Source organism: Protopterus annectens, chromosome 4.part0 (assembly GCF_019279795.1).
Source record: "Protopterus annectens isolate FY-2018-M chromosome 4.part0, PAN1.0, whole genome shotgun sequence".
Classification (NCBI taxonomy): Eukaryota; Metazoa; Chordata; order Ceratodontiformes; family Protopteridae; genus Protopterus; species Protopterus annectens.
Window position 1 is genome coordinate 700691389 of NC_056733.1, and position 7463 is coordinate 700698851.

The window sequence follows — 7463 nt, forward strand, 5'->3', positions numbered from 1 at the left end:
AACAATTCTTGACAAAGCCTTCATGCAGCTGTAATGCTGCAGTGGTCTTTGAACTGCCCTCCCATAATGCACAGAGAATGATAGGTAGCAGCAGGATTACACAGTGCATTATATGTTCCCGAATTACGCCCCCCCCCCCCACACACACACATACACTATTTTAACATATTCTCTTTCTGCTGCTCATTTTTTGCTATGCCGGCTTTTAACATTCATTTCTTTAATTAGGATAACAAATTTTTATTAAAGAGAACTCTGCTAAATATTTTGACTAATGAACAAAGCTATGCTTGAGTGCTTTCTATTCTAATTATTTAATAGGTTCATAGGTTCATAGGTTCATAGGTTCATAGGTTTATAGGTTCATAGGTTCATAGGTTCATAGGTTAGTACTACTTTATTATCATTGATATTTTAGTATGCTATTAAGCAATGATGCAATTACTGTTTAACTGTCAGGGTTTTAGTGTGCTACTTGTACTAGTTTGTTGGCATCCCATCATTCTCTTTAATTCTCAGATTGCCTGTATCATGGGAATACATTTTTAACATGATTAGTCACTAATTTTTCTTGATTCACTTTCATAAAATATCTAAGTGTTTAACATTTGTTAGCATTTAGTTTGAAATGATGAATCTGGTAGAAATGTGTTATGCCCCGACTAATACATGTACACTGTATTGTTTAAATTGTATCTGGAAGTTTAAAGCTTAAAAAATTTACCCCAGGATTCAGGAAGCTCTGCACCGCGTGTAGGAGTAGTGCAAAAGGTGCTGCAGGCAATATGGCTGCTGTGCGAGCCAGGAATAAGCTCTCGGGACGTGTACGAGTGCTCCTGCACTATTCCTACACGGACACAGCCCCTGTATGCTAATTACCTCATTTGCTGGTGAAAACCATGCAAAGGAGGTGAATTAGCAATCTAGGAAGGAGGCAGACATCCGTGCAGGAGTAGTGTAGACTGCAGAAATGTATTCAGCCAGTAGCTGAATACATTTTTGCAAACTACGAAATGGAGGCATGACAGCTCGTACAAATGTATGTATTAGAAGGGTTAGGCATGCCAAAGGCCAAACATATGGCATAGGCATGAAAATTAATTTCAAAATTATAAAAATTAAATTTTTTTGTTGGCCAGTTTCGGCCGTTTAAGTGCAGGGCAGTGGTGCACAAACGGGATCGGCCCGAAAATAATAAAAAAAATCTGGAAATAAGCTTTTAAACCAAAATCATAATTTTTCCATAATAGTCAATATCATGCATAACACAACAAGACCATGGAATAGTGGTTGCTAAGGGGGGAGGCTGAGTGTCGGTTTTGTAACCATGCATTAGCAGTCAATCCTATGCAAATGAGGGCAATGATACTGAATCACAGATTTCCCCTCAGTACTAGCTTGCACCCAACCGTGTAGGTGCAGTAATGCCATAGTATAAGCCTAAGATCTAGATGATGTCATAAGGGGGTGTGTCATGCATGCTGTAAGCTTATTGGAGCTCTGTGGCCTGTGTTTGCCCTTAGCTAAGTGCAGCTAAGGAAGGGGGTGTGTCTGAAGCTGCCTAGCAGTATTCACATGGCCTAAACAGGTGTGCGTGTGGCACACCGGGTTTTAAACAAAAAAAAAAATAATGAGGAAATAGCAGCTCTGTTCACATCTAAGCACTCGGTTTGCACGGCACAACTCGGGGCTTAAACAGGAAGGCAATGAGAGGGAAAACAGCAGTAGGAAGGTAATCAAGGTGAACTAGCATAGCTGGCAGGTGAAATGTATCAGAACCAGCCAATTACACAGGCAGCAGCCCAGCCCAGCCCAGCACACTACTATAAACTATGCAAACACCTTTCCCTCTGTTTTTTTCCACAAACTCTACACCACTGGTGTACAAAAACTGGAAATTTTACCTAACAAAAGCAACAAAATGATAGGGGCTGCTTTTAAATCAATATGTGGAAGAGGCTGAGGGTGGTCAAGATGAGAATGCTGATGACCAACCCACAGTGAGGAGAAGGAGAAGAGTGTACAGAGCCAGGGTAACCTACCAGGGCCTACATGAGCTGGAGATAGTGGAGTGCTATAGGGTGGACAGGAACCTCCTACAGCAAATTGTTGAGCTGTGCTGGGCATGCCTCACACACAGAACCAACAGAGGAGAACCCATCCCAGTGGATACCAAGGTATGTGCAGGCTTAACAATACTAGCCACAGGTACCTTCCACAGGCTAACTGGGAATATCATGGGGATCTCACAGGCATCAGCATCCAGGGTACTCTACCAATTCCTGGATGCCATGTCAGTACATCAGTGAGCACATATATTTCCACAACACATGTGAGGCGTTGACCAGCAATATGTGTCTCTTCCACCAAATAGCAGAATTCCCTGAGGTAGTGGGTGCTATAGATTGCATGCACATACACATCAAAGCACCACCTGATGAGCGGGGTAGGGTCTACATAAACTGCAAGGGCTTCCCCTCCATCAACTGCCAGGTCGTGTGCGATGCCCAGGGCATTATCATGAATGTGTCTGCTGGCAGCCCTGGAAGTTATCACGACTCCTACATCTGGCATATGATGCAGCTGTACCAGAGATTTGCTAATGGGAACATTACATATGGCCACCTAGTGGGGGATGCTGGTAACGCACTAGAGCCGTGGCTGATGACACACATCTGAAATGCACACACACCTGAACAAGAACTCCATAATGAGGCACATGCACAAACCAGAATCATAATAGAGCATGTATTTGGGATGCTCAAGTCATGGTTCTGGTGCTTGGACATAACCGGTGGAACCTTGTAGTACTCTCCAGCTACATGTACCCAAATTGTCACTGTATGTGCCATGCTACACAATATGATCCTGTGGAAACAGCTGCAGCAGGAACAGCATGGGGCAAGGCCACACAGCCCCCCCACCATTGCCAAGGCCAGGACAGGCACAGAGTGACTCAGAGGATGAACAACCTGAGCCTACCCCTGTAGGCAGAAGGAGGTGTGTCCAGTATGCACAGGCTTTGGCAAAGAGGCAATGCATACCACATACACTTACACAGTAGGAATCCAGGGAATGACACCTCTCTGACATACAGTAAAAGGGATAACAAACATGACACTACCTGCGCTTAACCATGTATAGGGAGTGTACAATGTGCATATGACATAGTCAGCCCTCCAGCATCATCCTCAATACTGGCACAGCCACAAGGTAAGTCACGCCCACTATCAATTGCTGAATGGAGTAGTATGTTCTGCTACTTGTATCTATGGTATGGATGTGAGCATGCAAGTGAATTGGGTGGCTGAATGGGATGGCAGCAGATAGTAGACACCTATATGGGCAGCATGAAATCCATAACAAATACTGGTGTCAACACAGTAGGCAGTACTAGACAAGGTGACAAATCCCACTGCAGGACAGGTGGAGTGCCAAATGTGTGTCCATAGGATACACACATGCATGTCAGTGAGGCTCACATACCCAACAACAGTCTCAGCCAGCCAGACAGGTGTAGATGACCACAAAGAAAGGCTGTGCTAAGGCCTCTGATTGATGGCAATGGAGAACAGCCCCCCACCAGACCTACACAAACAGAGTACAACAGATCACGCAGTGGGATGTTAGTTCTGAAGGGTAAGAAGTCTGAAACTGAAATGTAGGTCAATAAAACCTAAGATCTGTACTACACTGATATGTCTGCAGTCTGCATGATAGGTCAGAATACAGAATGAAATGGAAGCCAACAGAGTACCTGAAATACCAGTACGGTCACAGCAAATGTTTATGGTTGTCAGGTGTGCCCCCCCCCCCCCCACAATCCTATGTAGAAATGTACATGTAGGTTTAATAACAGTGGAGCATGGATTACCTGAGCTGACCAAATTAGCAAGGATAGATTGTTGCACATGTACAATATGCAGGGTTCTGCATGTTAGGTTGTTGTGTGTTGTATATTGCGTGAAAGTGGTCAGCATGTAGTCATGGAGGGTTGTGTCCCGGTGGCCACTTGCCAGTACTGTTGATGACAGGGCCAAGTTCTAACAACTGCATTGCCAAACACAATGCATCCCAGCAAGACCCAATCCAGTAGTAATCCATACTAATTGTTTGGATGTAATATCTGTCACCATCTGAAAGATGGACATGGCATGAATGTGGGCCCAGACATACACACAGTACACAGGTGGAAGTACCCTAGACAGAGAGTGTATAAAATGCTACTGTCATTGTCTTTAGATTGTCATGTCTTTGGATTTGTACATACAGGTTAGCAGCACATTACTTGTCTGTGTAGTATGGAATACTGATGTAGTCTGGCCAAACAATGGCAGACCACAAAAGGCACAGTTATGAAGTACTGAGAAACTGCTGATGTCCCCACACAAGCCAGCATAATGGGAATGTCCCACATATATCTGTGAGTCAGCTGCAAGTAGCTTCCATAGCACACATGCACTCAGCTCACCCCACCATCATCCACATATTCCTCACAGGTCATATCCCTGCTGTTGAGAATGAGTACAATATGACCCCCACTTCTGTATGGGAATACCCACAGAATGCAGCATGCTGAAGAGGTGTCCCATGCAGGTGTGTCCCTAGCTGTAAGCAGCACCCTGCCAGCATCCACACCAATGGATTACTAAGGACACAAACTATTGCCATTAACACCTTGCACACCTACCCTGTCACCCCAGGGGAATACAGTGGCTTGCCGCCTGGGGCTATAGGAGTGACAGAATGCGCTGGCCTGCTACAGATGGCCTGTATCACTACCAAATGCCTTACAGTCCTCTGTCAAAGGCCTGCGTCTCACCTGTACTGCTGTTTTTAATTTCTCCAAGTTTTTTGGGGTTCTAATATCATGACGGGAATGGACCCCATTCCTAAGTCAAAGTATGATTAAAGTTCATGAAATTAGTATTGTTTCACTCTTGGATGTTAACCAAAAGTGCTCTTCGCAGCAACCGCAATGTGCCCAGTAATGACTCCTTCTGCAATTCGTACAGTGTTACATGAATTGGTAACATATCTAAATATGATGGTAAATTCTTTTTTATAAGACCAGTTGCTCCTGCTACTATTGGAACTGTCTGGGTATCTTTCTTCCACATGGCTCTTGTTTCTGCCTGCAGATTGAGGTATTTTATGACTTTGTGTCTCTCTGTATGCAAGACACTGTAGTCATTAGGTGTAGCGATTTCAATGATCAATGCTACTTTTGTCTTCTTTTCTTGGATCACTATATCTGGTTTTCTAGCATCTATCTTTTCGACTGTTGGTATTGGGTGATCCCATGTGATGTAAACTTCATCATTTTTTATGATTCTCTGTGGCTTATGTTTCTAATGTTTTTCAGCCACTTCGATGCCATAATGTTTGCACAATCTCCAGTGTAACAATCTTGCCACATTATTATGTCTTTCAGTATACAGTCCCTCTGCCATTAAAGAGTCTCAGCCAGCAATAAGGTGTGTGACTGTTTCCAGTTCGGTTCCACAAAACCTACATATGTCTGTTTCTCCCACATGTTCAATGGACTTAGTAAATCAGCGTGCACGTAGTCCACTATCTTGGGCTGCCAATATTAACCTTTCATTTCTTGATGTAAATTCAACTCTCCTTAACCATCCCTGCATTTGTTCTTGATCAACATGAGGCTCTTCCAGAAGTTTTCTGTACTTGCAACTATATTTATGTTTTTTCCACATTTCTTGCCTTCTCATCTGGTCCTTCACCTTATATTCTTTCTTTTGTTTTTTACCACATTCAGTTGCTGCCTGTTTTTTTATCCACTTCTGGTTTGATTTCCATTCCTGCTTGACATCGATATGCTTCTGCTAAATTAAGCAGAGAAGTCATCTTAGATTTATTCTCCTCATGTTTCAAAACTTTCACCACATTTGGATCTCGTGAGGTCAGTAGATATATGTGAAGTCCCACGATTGCAGATCTATACATGTAATCAATTTCAAGGAAGCCCATCCCTCCTTCAGAACGGGGAATATATAATCTTGGTATACACTGATTTTTATAAATCATTTGTTAGAACAGGAAGAGCAAATTGATTTATAGCTTATATCTTGTTCCTAGGTGTCAATGTTGTTTTCAGGATTAATTTAAGTCTTCTAAAGTACTCCTTACTAAGCTTTATTCGCATTTGTTCATGTTTTATTGCTGATCCTTCATCAATCCCCAAGTATTTATACACCCCCTGTTGCTCATGTTCTTTTATATCACATTCTTGTCCCAAACTGATGTTTTCCTGGTGCCACAAGTGTATGTTATCTCATGGAGTCCCAAATAATGACATAACACAGTCCACAGAACACAAATGCAAGGCCATGTCGACAAATGCCAGTAGCATGTCCACCATGTCCTACTGCATGACCTGTGGACCAACCCCTAAATACTGCTGGGATGAAGTGATAATTATAGGGATACTGATAAGATATCACTTGCATAATGTTAGGAAGAGGACAGAATAACAGAGGGGGGGGGGCTAGAAGCATGAACGCCATGGAGTGTGAGAAGTCTGAAACTCTGATGTGTGCCCTTACTATCCTTGCCTGCAAACACAGGAATGGATGGTTACAAACCTGCTTGTAAATCACAATGTAAAGGGGTTATGACCAGATATATGAGCCCTGCCTCTGGGTAACCTGTGTGAATCTGTACAGCTGAGAGGTATGGCCACAGCAGGATATGGCCATTCTGTCACGTTGATAGATGTACAAGCATGGGATCCTCAGCCAGCACAGTACCAAGGTGCTGGACCATTTACACAGACCCATCAACAAGTGTCTGCAGCTCCCCCTCCAGAATGGCATGATTGTGCTAGAATATGTAGGCTGCAGACCACAATACTGGACATAGCTTAATTCATCTTGTATTCCCCAGGAAATTACTGCGAGCAAATACGTATATCTGTCAGTAGTTGGTGACATAATACATCACAGTGTAAAACAGTACATATGTCTGAATATCTCTGCTAACCCCAAAACCATGTAGCAGAAGCAGCACAGACACAATTAGTTGTAGTATCCCACTATTCTTTGTCCATTTTGACCCTATATTGTCAACCTATCTACAGATATCCTGCAGAAACAGGTTGTTAGCTGTAGGTATAGAACACAAATGCCTGCACTGGAGTACAATCTGCCTGGAATGGATTCACACATTCAGTACAGAAGGTCATACTGGGCATGCTCCCACACTTAGAGAAACAATGCCCATGTCTGACAAAAAATATAGAAGGGTCATACTTGGCATGCTCCCACACAGAAATGAAGCCCATGTCTGGTAACAACAGTGGACTATACATATCTGTCAGTCACGGATGCCTGTGCACATACTCTACATTGCACACAAGTCATGCTTTGCACACACATCAGATAGGAATACAAACATATATCCAAGGACAACACACTATAATAGGTCAAACATACACAAACATA